We start from the raw sequence: 16,065 nt of genomic DNA on the forward strand, positions 1-16,065 counted from the left end.
TATTTCCGTTTCCGTAATGCTGAAATGGTAAAAAGGCAAAAGAGAGAGAGAGAGAGGGAAGCTCACATAGTTGCGACCATTGTACCCTCAACATTTCGAGTACTGACCCCAAGGGTGCATAAGACGATGATGATGTTGAGGAGGATTAGAAAATGTTACCCACAAAAGTAGGCAATGTTTTTTTGGCGAGCACGTGATCAACTCAGAAATGAGAAGAACCGAGAAGAATGACTCCAAAACATTTGCAAGGAGTTAAAATGAAACGCAGTTAATAGTGAAAATGTTTCCTAGCTGGTTGGCCATTTCTTGCATAGTCCTTCCCTGCTTTTCCAAGACACATCAAGTGCTCAAGTGGGAGCTACAACATTATGGGCGCCATTTTAATGAAATGAATTTCAATGGCATAAATAAGCAAATATCACGCAAAGCCGTCCTCGGACCTGAGGGCGTGAAGGCAGAAAAAACTGGCTACTCCCCCCAATCCAATCAGCAGCCTTCGCGTGCTCTGAGTGAACAACAAAATTTGGGAATCAAAGTACCAAAGATTATGGATTACTTCATGTACAAATATGTATATTTCAGTGGTTGAAACTTTATTAATAACTAAATAAACCTGACTTCTCCTATACTTAAACCCATATCTCTTGATGGTTTCTATATCCATCTTTAAGATCTTTAACATTCTTTTCTCTGAACTACAAAATGTGATATATGTATGTACAATCATTTCGGTAGGCTTACGTTAGAAAGTAATTAGAAATGGTAATTATATTTCCAACTGCTGGTAATTCGAAATTCAAATTACTTGTGATGAAACACACCCTGTTGACTTACATATACGCCTCAGTGGAAAAAAGGTGGGCGTTAACTCTACTGACCACTCCCCGTGGCATCTTTTTGATAATATTTTTTGTTGGCATTTTATTTCAGTTTTGCAGGAGGAGTGGGAATAGCCTAGAAACCTCAAAAACTCAAAAAAAAAAAAATAACAACAAAAAGAAAACGATGTCGTGCCAGGCAGAAATTAAGCAAATAAACTTGTCAACACATTCAACTTCATTATCGACTAGGTTCCAGTCAAAAAGAATAACACAACAAAAAAAGAAGGCTGGACATTTTGGCATGATTCCACTTACCCGATTCTGCTCGGTTCGACAGCCTGCAAAGAGACCAAAAGGAATGAATGAGAGAAAGAGTAGAGTAAGATAAATATATAGATTACCACAAGGCAAAAGCAAGCCCCCAGACAACAACAATAACATAAGCAGAGAGATAAATAGATAGATATACAGAGAGAGAGAGGGAGAGAGAAAGAGAGTAAGAGAGATAGGATTCCAGCTCCAAGTCAAACGAAATATTCATATGCTGCTTATTTGCGGTTTCATTCACAGCGCCCCAAGTCAGACTAAGCTTAGGTCCGGCAATCAGAAAAGGGGTTTCGGGTCTGCCTTTCAAATTTAGATTTAAGGACACCCCAAGGCAAGGATTTCACTTCGCCACTCCCCCATGTCTCACATTCCTGCCACAGCGTCTTGCTCACTGATTTTGTCTCTAAAATAAATCATGAAATTTTATAGTTTTACAAGCAGTTGGACATTTAATACCAAACATACATAATAGTATAATCAGGCGAAGCAACAGTGGACATAAATTTTACAGCCTTCAATTGGCGAATGAATGTGTGGGGAAATGACGGACGGAAAGGGGGGTTTAAGGATTAGGGGTGGGGCTGAGCAGAAAGGCAGGATTCAAACAATTTGTACAAATATTGTTGTTTGCATATCGAACCCTTCTCGCCGTCGTCATCATCATCATCGTCATCATCATAATCATGATGTTGATGGTGGCCGTTCGTTGTCGTTCACACAATGAGCAAGACGAGAGCAAACAAATTTATGACCATCATAACAGCTAACAGCTAACAGCCAACAACGGCCAACAGCGGCCATTTGGCCAATTCAGGGCCAAAACCAAAACTCGGGCCTCAGCCAACGTTCGACACCAAACAAACACCGAGCCCAAAATGTATCGATATATGTATGTGAGTGGCAGTGTGTGGCTGTGTGTGTGTGGGTGTGTGTATGTACTACAACTACATAATAATCATAATAATAAATAGCAATAAAAAAAATGCTACAAAGGAAATTAAATTTCGGTATCCGCGAAGAATTTCAAAAAAAAACAGAAAAAAAGAACCTGCACACAGGAAACGATGGACAAACGGACGGATGTGCCGCCACAACGGCTGTTCAGAAAACACTTTGTGGCCACCTCCATCTTCTGTTCAGCTACCCCTCCCTTCCTCCCTTCCTCCCTTCGTCCCTTCCAAAGGGCAGTTCACCCATCAAATTGGCCATAAGCTGTTTAACTGAGTTATTAAAGTTCAGGTCGCGGATACTGAACGACGGAAGGACTAAACGACCGAACGACTGAACGTTCTAAAGGTGCAGCCAGTTGGAGGACGACTACAGGATCTGGATAGTCGATTTGGTTCCAAGGGCGGAAGATAGCTATATTAATGTTAATTAATGTTAAATACTTTGAACGCAGTAAAGAAAATCATTTGCTTGGGCTCTTCCGCTGTTCCGCTGTTTAGACCGAAAAGTGGGTCATCTAGCGAAATTGTCTGGGGCTTCTTCGCATCTTCTTTGGGTGGAAACTGCGCGTGTCTGAATGCGATGCCTTCAATTGGCCATCAGCAGCATCATCATTATCGAGGACATCATTAATAATTTGAAATTAGCCCCAACGTTGGGCGCCAAGGACATAAATAGCAGTGTCTCTAATGCTCGTCGTCTGACAGACATTGTTTATTTCCATTTCACTTGGCAATCGATTTAGTCAATGAGCCACCCCCCGATCTCGCCCCCTCCAATCAGAGAGTTGTTAACAAAACAATTCTTTATATTCTAGTCAATCTTTTGGGTCAATTATGGTCTTCCTCCTATACAAATACTGTTTTTAACTCTGCCATCAACTTTTCGCACTCAGTGGTATCCCTCCCACATAAAGCACACCACTCACCCGCCCGCTCATCCTCATTGTCAACCTCTCCGCTTCGCTCTTAGCTCACCTTGGGAGAGATTCCTTTCCTCCAACCAGCTGTGGTGCCTTAAGGACTGGCAAACAAACGATTCACACATTAAACGAGCTGACAATGCGGCATACATAAAAAGCCTTTGTTCCACTCTACTCCACACCTTCATTTCCCTCCCCCTCTCTCTCTCACTCTCTCTCTCTCTGACACAGAGAATGGGTGTTTTCTTTACGCCCATCGTTCATTCAGCAAAAATGGGGCGTGGCCATATGACGTGTGACAAATTTTTGCGGTTGGACAAAGCCAGAAGCATGAAGCATAGAACTGAACTGGAACTGTAACTGAAGGCATAAACGGAATGGGTGAAGTAAGAGAGCGAGAGAGAGAGAGAGAGGGAGGAGGCGGGCAGGAGACAGAAGAAAGAAGCGGTCGGGTCGGTCAAATGTGTTGCACGTCTCTCTCGTCTATGGCCGGAAAATTGTTCAACATATCCGGGAGCGATGAGGTTGGCTGGCTATTGTGTGTGTGTTTTTTCCCCCTTCTTTTTGTGGTGGCCACTGAAGTGATCCAGATCCAAAACCAGGGAACAGGCAGCAGGCAGCCATCAACCGGTAGCAGCCAGCAGGTCGACTTTTATTCTACATTTCAGTTGTTCGTTGCTGGTTGCTCGTTACCCGTTGTCCATTGTCCGTTGTCGGTTGGCAGTTGCCCGTTTTACTTGCAGTTAAATAGGGCGGAAAAATAATTGAACCATTATCAGGCAGCCGCAATAGCAGCAGGAGCAGGAGCAGCAACACCAAGGCAGATAGGTGAAGTACAGTGGTGTGTGTGTGTGAACTGCCTCCTCACCTCATCATCGTCATCATCATCATCATCAACATCATCGTCACGTCAAATGCCTTGGTCTGTGTGTATGTGTGTGTGTGTGTGTGTGTGTGTGTGTGTGGCTGTGTCCTTCTCTTGCGCCAACATGAATAAATTTCAAACTTGTTTCGCCTTTGGTTTATGCTTATTACAAAATATTTAACACCAGCAATACTAAGGGGACTCCTCCCGTACCCCTCCAACATAGAGGCGTGTCTGAGCGAGAGAGAGAGGAGAACAAGAGCGACGCCCATGGCAAAAATTGTTGCCTCATTGTAAAAATTTATGTTAATATTTTAAATTTTTATGTTGGCAGCTGAACTGTGGGCGAACAAACTGAAAGCAGCAATATGCTGTTGCTGCTCTTGCTGCTGCTACTGCTGCTGTGGTTAGACCTCGGCAAGGACCTCGTCCTCACTTGTAAAATGTAATGTAATTTCAACGCTGCCGGCTCTAGGCCAACGCTGGACAAGCAACACACACACACACACACACACCGGCCATGTTCGCCTGCCTGCCTCTTAATAATGCTGCTGTCGTTGCCGCCTCCTCTGCCTCCTCCACACGCCTCCGCCTCATGTTGGTTGCTGCTGCTGCTGAGTGGGTCAAATCCTTGTTTGTGGCAGGCAGACAGGCCCTTTTAAAGACTGGGCAATTTTTTAAAGAGCCACAAACTGCAATGACAGTTAACGTAGCTGGACACGCATGTGTGAGTGCATGTCTGTCTCTCTCTCTCTCTCTCTCTCTCTCTGTGTGTGTGTGTAAGGTTTTTCTTGTTGTTGTTGTTGTTGTTTTATAAATATTTTATGCCCATTTTTTATGCGCATTTTTCATATGGTGGAAAGCAGCTTGAACCGACAACAGAAGGATATGAAGAACGTTGTTTGGCATCATTAATTAAGCCCGCCAAAATGTTGATGATCATTATGATCATGAAGCTGATAATGATGTGGGATGGAGAAACAGAGAGAGAGAGAGGACGCACTCCCTCTCGGACTTAGCGAGGCGTAGAGAAAACATTTTCCATGTTTATTGCTTAATATTTCGGAACAGAAAACACAGAACAACGAACCACCGAGTTTAGAGGGAGAAAACAAAACATGAAACCAATGCCTCAATCAATCATTTTTACTATATATAGAAAAATACTATATGGTATTTACTTGATATGAATATAATTCTTATTTTTTTTGCATTTAACTTGAGGGTGGGAGAGTTGAGAGCGACAGAGAGGCTAACTTTGAACGAACGAGCCGCAATTTGGTGGCATGTTGTTGTTGTTGTTGTTGTTGTTGTTGCTGCCTTTGCGTTGAGCCTCATTAAGCGCACTTTGTCTGCCTCTGCCGCGGTTTGTCCATTTAAAGGCGTTTCGCTGGTTGCCACTGACATCCCCACCTTACCACCACCACCACCTCCACCTCATCCTTCTGCTCCTCATCGTTCTTCTGCTTCTTCGCTCGTTCGCCATAAATTATTTTTAAATGCATACTTATGTGGATTTTTGCCACGCGCTGTTGCTGCCGCTGCCGCTGCTGCTGCGACAACTTTTCATAATTTTTATTTACATGATGCGGTTACGCGGCCATTCGGGTCCAAGGGCACTCTGGCTTGGATGTGAAGGGCGTGGCAAGCGCATTAAAATTATTTCACCCAACAGCAAGGCAAAGAGGGGATAGCCAAAGGAGGAGAAAGGTGTTCACTTAAAGGTCCCAGAATGTCTGCCCTGCCATATGATGATGCCTACGAAATTGCAGCAAAAGTGGCCCAAGAGAGAAAGAGAAAGAGAGGCGAAATAAAGAAAAGTTCACTGAACGCCCCACTGACCACAGCAGCTGAACGTTCCCGATGGCTTGGACAAAAGATTCAATTACATCCGTCTTATCTTTATAACACGCAACTCGTCATTTAAGCAACATCTACAGCGTAATAAATAATAATATTTATTTAAATATATATGAGTAATTTCCGTCTGTACTTTATTTTCTTAAACTTGAGATCTTTGAGATCGTTAAACTTGGACAATCAAATGCTTGACCAATCCGTATAGTTCTGAACAAAGTAGAATACCTGGAAAAAGTACGAGAACAGGTACAAATATGATCTGTAAACTGAGGAAATCATATGTTATCAGTGGATAGATAACAAAACTATTTGACACTGCAATTCTAGACTCACGAACTCACCTTCTTCTGCTGCTGCCTTTGAAATAATCGACCTAAAAAGAGACATCCAGCTGGTTAGATCCCAGAGTCATTAAGTTAATTTCATCCTAAAGCTAAATGCACAAGAAATTCTCCACATATGCCTTGATTCATCTACATTTACCTAATGTCTATGCCATGTAAGCCTCTGATAGATTTTTCTTTTCCATTTTATTCACTGTATATGTGTGTGTGTGTGTATATACATATGTATAAGTATAATCATTTCTGTCATTTTCCAACCTTTAGCGTTTCAATGGATTTTTAATTGAGTTTTAACTCTGCCCACTCTAATACTCTCTTATGTTGTTTGTCGAATGGGATATCCTTGTGTTAGAGTGTTGTATATGTGTGTGTGTGTGTGTGCGTTTGAACGTGGCAGGTGGGCGGATTTAATTTTGCGTTTTTTGTTGAAAGTTTGCCACATACACATATGCAGGGAAATTGGCTTAATTATTTATTTTTAACTAGGAAAGGCAAACGCAGAATTTTACCTATTTTTGAACTCTACCCTCTCTCTTTCTCTTTTTGTTTGAAATATTCTCTTTTCCTGACCACGCCTATCATCACCTAACTACACTTGAAACCTCAGCCTCAAAAATACACACAAACGCATTTCCTTCCCTCTCTCTCTCTCCACTCTCTCTTTGGTATCAAGTTTATTTATTTATTTTTCATCGACAAACTTCTTTTTTTTCTTTGGACTTAAAATCCAACTTTTGCTTTTTATTTGTTTAATAAATACCTATATAAAAACTTTATATGCAGGTATGCATATATAACTTTTTACCACTTAATTACTTAAGCAATCTGTATATGTATTTATGTGTGTGTGTGTGTGTGAGGTCAATTTGCGGCAATTTGCCTTGATTAGAGATCAATCGAAGAAATGGAAAAGTAAGATAAGTGAAATTAAGCAAGAAACTTACAGCAAAGTAAAACAAGAAACAAAATTAAAGCCAGACACCAGCTAAACAGCAGACAAAAAGTTCAGAGCAAATCTTTCAAGGCAAATACAAATCGAAAGGATGTCAAGGTCGTACACATTAGTTTCTATATATGAATGCTTGAGTTTCCCCTTTGGTGATTTTGAAATTCTCAACGTTTTCATCCTTAAGGCGGGTATCCTTTGCCATTCGCCCTCCACTATATGGCCTTTTGACATTTCAACCCGAAGACCACCACAAAAGCGTCAAGTTAAACAACAATAACAGCAACTAAAACGACCTGCCACAGCAACAACAAACAAACCGTCGCGTCGTTTAATATTAACGCTTTGCCTGGCACTGAAGCAAAACCTTTTGTAATGGCAACGGCAACGGCAACAGCAGCGGAAAACGCCAACCAAAACTTGCAACCGAGGAAAAAAAAACACAAACTCCACAACGGGTATAATGATTTTCCAATACAATTTAGCAGGAAAAGAGATTTACGTTGATCAAAATCATTAAGTCGATATCTATCGATAAACAGCTTCGATTTTCCACCCTCGAACTATACAAAAAGCTATGTTTTTTGGGGATCTTATGTATATATTAAAATCAGATAGTTATAGTTTATTTGGAATTGTCGCTAAGTATGTTTCATTAACAGATGACACATAAGATATCAGTTCTATAATAAAATCGATTGCAACGATTTGTTTGTTTTTCTTATGCAATCGATTAAAAATTCGTTAAATAATTGTTGATTTTCGGGCATTGTTTAAAAATATACAAAAAGAAGCTATCAAATATCCAATCAATTTGAATGTTTCTCTATTTTCGTATTCGTTTTCGTTTTGGTTTTGGTTTTTTTTTTGAATGGCAGTGCATTTGATTGTTCGTATTGCTTTTATATAGATAACCTAAATTTTTCTTCAATCCACTGCGTTTCTACTTCACCCCCTCTCTTTCACTCTCTCTCTCTCTATCGTTTGCTTTCTATGTGTGTGGCTCTTTCACTCTTTATGCACATAATTTAAATTCCATACCAGTTTCATTTTGGTTAGCGACCAAGTTTTTGTTTTACCATGCGACGCACATACAAAATGTGCCATAAACGAAAATGGCTGCCCCGTGACTCTATGTGTGCGTGCGTCTGTGTGTATATGTGGTGGGGGGTGTGTGTGTGTGTGTGTGTGTGTGTGTGTAACTGGAACTGAAACTTCAATTCAATCAATTACGCGCTAATGCACTTCAAAGTGTAGTCCATTATACGAAAACAATAACGTCAACATAATGCAACCGCTGACCGAATCACTGTCAAACGAAAGAATTTTTGCCACTGGAAGGAGAGTTAGAGGAGTGGCTAGAGAATGGGAAAGAGAAGGCCTAGACTACAACAATATGCCTAGAGGGTTGACGATTACCTGTTTCAGTTTTTCCAATCACAAATCACTAGCGAGTGGCCAAACATTCTTATAAGTTTTATAACCATCTTTTTCAATACTCATATTGAATTACCCAATTAGAAATCATGCTTAACAATCAATGCCATTGCTGCTCCTTCAACTACTCATACACACACATACACACACAGGGAAAGAAAGACTTTTGGTCAATTCAAAATGTTGAAGCTTTTAAAATACTTCAAACACGAGATGGACACTTGAAAGTTTATGTGTGTGTGTGTATGTATATGGGATGAAATGTTAGGGAAAGAGGACAAAGTGACGTGAATAACAAAGCAAAGCAAAGCAAAGCAAAGCAAAGCAGAGGCAGTGATGGGAATGTCGAAGGTTGTACAAGATGGCCAAGCCGTTGACAGCGTTTGAGCTGAAAAGACCTCAACACGACTCAAGTTGACTCAACTTCTTTGTGCTTCTCCGTTTCGTTTCGTTTCCCATTTTCGTTTTTTCGTTTTTTGCTTTCCACGCTTCGACAATGGCAAACGCTATTCCCAGGATCCCCCTTAACCCTTACCCATGTACATACACACATACATACATACATACATTCGGGTGGTGATTGTCTGTGTGTGTTATGCCACAGGGATATCAAATTAACACTTGAAACGCAATGGGGCAAGTTGGTGTCGTAGATGGGCTAGGGAGACGGCCTTTGGCTTGTTACAACCGAATCGAGCGTATGACTTAACAAATGTTCTTTTTACCCTCTTCCCCACACACACAGTAATCCCTTTTTTTGGGAGGGCAAGCGGGAGAATGGGTCGGGTGGTATAGACCCCCAATGTCATCGGTTTACTTTGCAGTACAAAACAATCTCTTAGATTGGCTTTGCCATTCCTTTTTGTCCACTTGTGTTTCATCTTCCACTTAGTTTTTCGTTTGTTTCATTTCATCTGTTCTGTTCTCGTCGTCCCGTCTTTCATTTCTTTCAACATTTTTAACACTTTGGTTTAACTTGTGTGTGTGTGTGTGTGTGTTGGAGCTGAAGCTGAGGTTGGGGCGTGGCCATGTGGGCATATAATTGCCAGAGGGCTTCCTCTGCTTTCATTTAAGCTTCGCGTTCCATTCGTTTGTTCGTTCTGTTTGTGCAGCTGCCTTACTGACTCCCTGCCTGCCTGCCTGTCTGCCTGGCTCGTTGCTTTTATTATTTATTTTGCTCCTTCTCTTCCTACCACTTTTCGGTGAAAAGTGGAAAGTTTCGGTCCCCAGCCCGGATCCTGATTCCCCCCTCCATTATTCCGGCCAACCCATCCACCCATTGAGTTTGAGTATGTTGACTGAAGCTATTTTATGTGTGATTGTGTTTGTCTTTGCCACAAACAATGGCAACAAAGATGAGCGACAAGCGACAAGCTTATGTATTGCCTGTCTAAAGAATTGAACATGGGACGGAGGACAACTCCTTGAGATCCAGCTCATGCTGGTTGGTACACACATATGTATGTACATATAAAATTCGTGAGTGAGTCACGATGCCATCTCATATCTCGCGTATGGCGCACATCTTACATATCACCGCCTACTTATGACCCAGAAGTTTATTTGTCATCAGAGAGAAGTCTGCTTCACTTTCTTCTGTTTCTCCTCTTTCTCCTTCTGCCATGTATCGCATTAAACCCAAAGTCTTATTTGTGGGCCTTCTTGGTGGCACTTAACGGCGTTCAAACAAGCCATTTAGGAATGACAGTTGGCAGAAGAAAAGAGGAAAAGAAAGTATTCACTCTCTTTGTCTCCCACTGTCTCTTCCCCCTCTGTCATCAGCTTAAGTGTCTAGACTTTATTTCAGCTTGGCTTCTCCGTATTTCAGTCTACACCCTCACACCTTGTCAATCAGCGCCTTCCTGACAGGGGGCATCAATCAAGCATGCCAATAATCAATCAATCAAACCATCTGCTGCGTTCCTGCTGCAGGCCTTTTGTCTAGGAATTAAGAGAAATGCGATGTGAAAAGGAAATTTCATTTTCACTTTTTTGGTAACGTTTTTTTCCTTCTTCCTTTTCGTTTGTTTGTCACGTTGCTTCTTAATCGTGAATGCCAACTTGACGATGCTTTTTGAACGTCTCACTTTACGAATTGCATGAATTTTCATTTCGTTTGCTGAGATATGGATAACCATCGCTCATCACAGCTCATTAGCGTTTGAAAATAGCTTTTTTTCGGGTGCTTTAAATTTATTGCAATGTTCCATTCGTGTTATGCAAACTTAATAATTGCTATATACAACATCATACTCGCCATCGATGCCATTTTTTGCGATTGATAAAGACGTCATCAGGCGATGCTATCGACAATCGAGCGCATCCAAGTCAACTCAGTTAACAGAGTGATTCAAACCGACAAATGTCAAACTCATGACTGGATGAAACGGATGCTTGCATGCTTGAGAAGCGCATAGAAAGACTCTGGGGGAAGAATGGGTCGATGGGAATGGGAATGGGAATGGGTAATGGAGAAATGCTAAAACAACAGCCACTGAAAGCTAAAAACAATGCAACAACGAGAATGACGACGAGGACGATGATGAGGACAACGACGACAACAACGACAACGACCTGACAACCCTGAGGTGCGTCCTGTCTGCTTTTACTTCTGTTTCTGTTTCAGTTTCAGTTGTCCTCTCTTCCCACTCGTGTCTGTCGATCTGTCTGTCTGTCTATCTGTCTGTTTGTTTGTTTGTTTGTCTGTTTGCTTGCGCCATTGAGTTTTCCATTTCATATTCAAGGACAAACACTGTAAAGCAGCAATGGCAACCCCTCCCTCACCTCAATTTCCACCTAACAGGACTGACTGTGTCTTGCTACAATTTCGTGTTTCTTGCTTTTGGCCCGCGGGGCCAGTGACTTGACTTAAGTCAACTTGGCGACTCTGTCAATTGCGCTATTAAAAATCATTTAGAGTCTGACAAATAAGCAGCTGCAGGGCAGCATCTTTGGATAAACTCAAGCCCAGCTCATCACCTGGCACTCCTCACCTGCCAGTTCAAGCACATCCAGACATGGAATAAGTGAAAGTCCTGACATCGGTTCGCTTATTTCGAAGGGGGCCGAAAAGAACTCCCCTAAAAATGTTTCTCCTAATTGTTTTTTCCTTCTTTTTTCTTTTTGGTGGTTATTATTTGTTTTTCGTTTTATTCAGTTCATCATTTTTGAGTAGCTACGTCTAAATTGTAAATCAACAGTGATAATATTTTTGTTACACACGGCAAAAATATGGAAATTAAAATGAAAACTGCACATATCTTCATTCCACTCGCTTGGGACAAAAGAAAGAAGAAAAATTAATAAAATATGCAACTGTTATAAAAAAGGGAAAAGCAAAAAACGAAAGCGTTCCAAAAAAAAATACAATAGATAGAAAGAGATAGAGAAAAGGGAGCGAAAAATGTTAAAGCAAACGAGCTACAATCAAAATACAATGCCAACTGCCCAGCTAGAGTGTGTGTGTGTGTGTCGTTAGAAGAGGATGTTGTTGGGGAGCGGTGGGGCCAGGGAAGTTCGGGGGAAATTACGCGGCTACACAAACACATACACACTCGCCACACACAGCCAAGCGGACAGACTTTCTCGCGCTGTTGACTCAGCTGCGTTCCAAGTTAAATTTTCACATTGAAAGACAATGAATTTCTCTATGTGTGTGTGTGTGTTCGTATGTGTGTTGTCGGCGGGGTGTGTGTGGGGGGGATGGCGTTGAGTGTGTGTACGTTGCGTTTTCTGTTACAAATTTCAAAACTAATTTCAATGTTTAGTTTACGCCAAACATAGCAACGGCAACGCCACAGTCAACTTCGCATGCTCTTCGCCCTTATAAGTATGCTATGGAAATTTTGTTCCAAAGTAAAAACAAAAGAGAAACATAAAAATAAACGCAGAAGACAGAATGATGGTAATAAAGGTGGCTGGATGGAATAATGAAGTGTCTGTTATTACTATTTTGTTAGAGCAATACAAACACACGAGATGATGGGATCAGTGTGAGGGGGCGTGTATAATGAAAGGGGTGTCAAAAGGGATTGATAATTGAATTTACACTAGTGTGTATGTAGCTTAAAGCTGATGCAGAGCAAATAACAAAAAAAAAAAATAAGAATTAATATTCAAATTTAGAAATGGAAACTAGACATGCATTTAGAAATCTAATACCAAACATAATTCGAAAACATTATGGATTAAGAGCTCAAATGTTAAAAAACTACTAAACCCTTTTTATTTCCATTTGCCTAATTCAAAATGAGAACAAAACAATAGATGCGCTCACTGGCAATAAGCTAACTAACGCACAAAATGTATATACTAAGCACATAAATTAGTTTGAATGGCAAGTTTATATGTGCCTGGCAACGAACTGGTAACTAATTGCTGTCAAGAGCTCATAACGAAATGGTCTTAAACTGATTTCAATTTGGTTTATATTTTACCAACTATGTAGCCTGAAGCTTGTTATTTGTTGATTGTAAAGTTCCCTTCCCTTTTGTCCGCCCTCTGCGTCTCATCTGGTTTGAAACAACTCTGCCTTCACCATTGGAATCATATTGATTAAATAAAATTATATGGAAGCCATCTAATTCAATTCAATTGGTCTTTCGTTATTTTCTAGCGTTTCACTCAATTCAATACCCTTTCGTCCATTCTTGCTGACATCTGCGTGGCTTAACCATTTCGTGTCAATTTGCTTTAAGTAGAAACGCCTTAATATCTAATTCAATGAAACCTAGAAATAGAATATAATTATTGGGAATAGAAGCCAGCCGGCTCTGGTAAAGGCCATAAATAAATAGGGACTGAGGCTGGAACCAGAGTTGGAGCTGACTAAAAATAGAGTGTGTGTCTGTGTGTGTTTGTGTGTGTGTGAATAAAATAGACTGTTAAATTACCGCTTAAACCGCTTAAACTGTCACAATAGGCACGTAAATGTCAGGAGTATCCATTGACCTCTTCCACTGAACCTTCTTTCCTTTCCTTTCCTTTCCTTTCTTTTCCCTTCATCTACCTCCTTTCATTCTTGCTTGGCCTTGGTCGAGGACTAATTATACATATATGTATGTATCTATTATGGGTTATGGACATTTGGCCATTGGAAATATGTTTCCAATAGGTAATTTCTTTGACAGTTTTTAAATGACTTGTGAACATTTTGTCCTCGTTACTGCCACATATCTGTGTGTCTGTGTGTTTGTGTATGTTTTTGAACATATTTGTAGATTTTGCCATTTTGTTGATTGTTTTAAATTTTGCATTAGGATGATAATTTATTTATTTGTTGTTTTTTTTGTTTGCCTGCTTCTCTGTTTGACATGTAATTCGTATTTGAAATCATTTCCATTTTTTTTTTCCATACCCTTACACAAAGGAAGTAATAGCTTTCACATCAGCTGTGTTATACGAGAGAATCTATTTACCGTTTGGGGTATTAGCAAATTCGTTACAAACTGTTTGTGTTTACCACCTCGGGTGTTTTTTGTATTTAGGTATTGTTCGATTTGGATCTAACTATTGGCCACTTTGTCGAGAGAGAAATCAGCAGCAACAATAATGTTTTCAATTGCAGGATGCAGTTAAATGAAAGGACTATGCATACACACACATACAACACATGTATGTATGTATGTGTGTATGTGTGTAAGTATCGTAGGTATAATATTGAAATTTTGTAGATGGCAGAATTACTCGAGGCTTTTACTCATGAGCATATTTTAATTAAATACCGAGGCCGGGGCTCAACAATTTCTACACGCAGATAATGCGAAACTGGAATAATGGCAGGCCAAAAAAGGAAGAGAAGAGACAGAGAACGAGAACGGGAACGAGAATGGGAATGGGAACGAGAAGAGACCAAGTGAGATAGACGAGTATCATATTAATGCAGCTTAATTACGTGACATAATTTAGAGGCGATGGCAAACGGCGACGACGGCAACAACAAGGACAACAGGCAACAACAATTTGCCTTTTGTTTACTGCCAACGTTCCCCATTTTCATGCCGCATGTTGTTGCGTTTAATTTTTTTTTTCTCTCTCTCTCTCTTTTTTTCTGTTTTGCGGCATTGTTACTTCTTTTTATAGTACTACCTGTGAGCTCAAGCAGGAGCAGAAGCAGGAGTGGGTTCCCTTTTTTGCTTCTGTCTGAGTTATGAGCAGCAGCAACTCCCTCTTTTCCCCTCTTCTCACTCGCGCTCTCTTGCTTTCTCTCTATCTCTGACAATCTTTCTGTTACTGTTCCTGGTCCCTGTCTCTGTCTCTGCGGCAGTTATGCTAAGCTCTGCAAATGAACATCATAAATAAACGGAATGGGATTGGTGAAATGGTAGCATGGTGTGTGTGTGTTGCAAGAGGACTGGGAATTGTGGTAGTCAACGTTGCACGTGTCATAAGCAGCCTCAGCACAGCATGTAGAGAGAGACGGTGGGGAGGAGGTAGAAAAGCATAGGCACAAGAAATCAAAACCGGCAATGCTGCTGTCTTTTTTTCAACTAAATAGGCATCTAGGCAGTTGTATACCCTGTAATCAGTCAGTGAATCAAAAGAAGTTCCAAAAATTCAGAAAAATTTTATCTTCAGGTGACTGGAAGAAAGCCAAAATGTTTATTAACAGAAGACTTGTAAGATCAATTCTGAATCTTTGATCCTGAATAAATCCTTCACATTACCCTCAGTTATCTTTCTCTCTCTCTCTCTCTCTCTCTCTCTCTCTCAGCAGTTACACAAAATGAATTTCAAAGACTTAATGGAAACAATTTGCCGGTATATCCTTTTTACTAGAGATTCGGTCCAATATGCTCTTTTGTTTTCACAAACATTGGCATTGAATTGCGCACATGTTTAAATGTTGTTATGAATATGACAAACGGGTGGGTCAGGAGAAAGTGGAAATCGAAATGGGAGCACATGTGTGTCAGTGTGTGCATGTCTGTGTGTGTGTGGGTGTCTTGGCAATCAGTTGCTTGATACTCACTTGCCAAAAACAAAAACAAAACAAAAGAAGAAAAAGTAAAACAGGAAAACAAAATCAAAAACAAACGAAACGAACAGCAAAGTTGTCGACGGGGTAGGGGGAAGTGGAGTGCCACGCCATGATAATGTGTAGCACGCCCACGTAGTGTCTGTCGCTTGTAGAACAACTTCCGCTAATACAAGATCCCGCTTCCGTTTCCGCTTACTATCTGACGCTCCCTCTCTCTCTCTCTCTAAGTCTCTCTGTGTCTTTGGCCATTTTGTAATGGTAATGAAAATTGAGTTAAAGGTTTATGGGATTCCATTGTAATCAAGCACAATGGAGAAACATATGAGAGTTTTACAATTAGCTAGACAAACTAAGCTAATGCATTTTCTTTCAGTGTAGATGTTATGTTTATGTGTGTCTGTGTGTGTGTGTAAGTGTGTAGGAGGCAGATAAAAGTCGTAAGATATTTTTATTCACAATTTTAATAATGCGCGATTTCGTTGATTATGGGCCATTGTCAGCTTATCAACAGAAAATGGCAGCAGCAACGGCAACAGCAACAGCAACACCAGCAACTTGGCAGGTGGCCAGGGTTGCCAGGGTGTTAAGGCAATCAAGTAAATTACGTGAATTTACA

The 16,065-nt window shown here is 40.6% G+C and overlaps 1 protein-coding gene across 4 annotated transcripts in view; it reads right to left on the reverse strand.

Annotated features, from left to right (window-relative positions):
• Positions 1-16,065, reverse strand: part of dpr8 (defective proboscis extension response 8) — a 114,091-nt gene that overhangs the window by 84,880 nt on the left and 13,146 nt on the right. For 3 of the 4 annotated variants that reach the window (XM_068303472.1, XM_068303469.1, XM_068303473.1), the window contains exon 2: positions 1,137-1,159. The exons of the other annotated variant lie outside the window; for it this stretch is intronic. The gene's annotated coding sequence lies outside the window, so the exon portion shown is untranslated. The remainder of the gene's footprint in view (positions 1-1,136; positions 1,160-16,065) is intronic. 4 annotated transcript variants of the gene reach the window in all.

This window comes from Drosophila tropicalis, unplaced genomic scaffold (assembly GCF_018151085.1).
Source record: "Drosophila tropicalis isolate 14030-0801.00 unplaced genomic scaffold, ASM1815108v1 contig_158, whole genome shotgun sequence".
Taxonomy (NCBI): Eukaryota; Metazoa; Arthropoda; class Insecta; order Diptera; family Drosophilidae; genus Drosophila; species Drosophila tropicalis.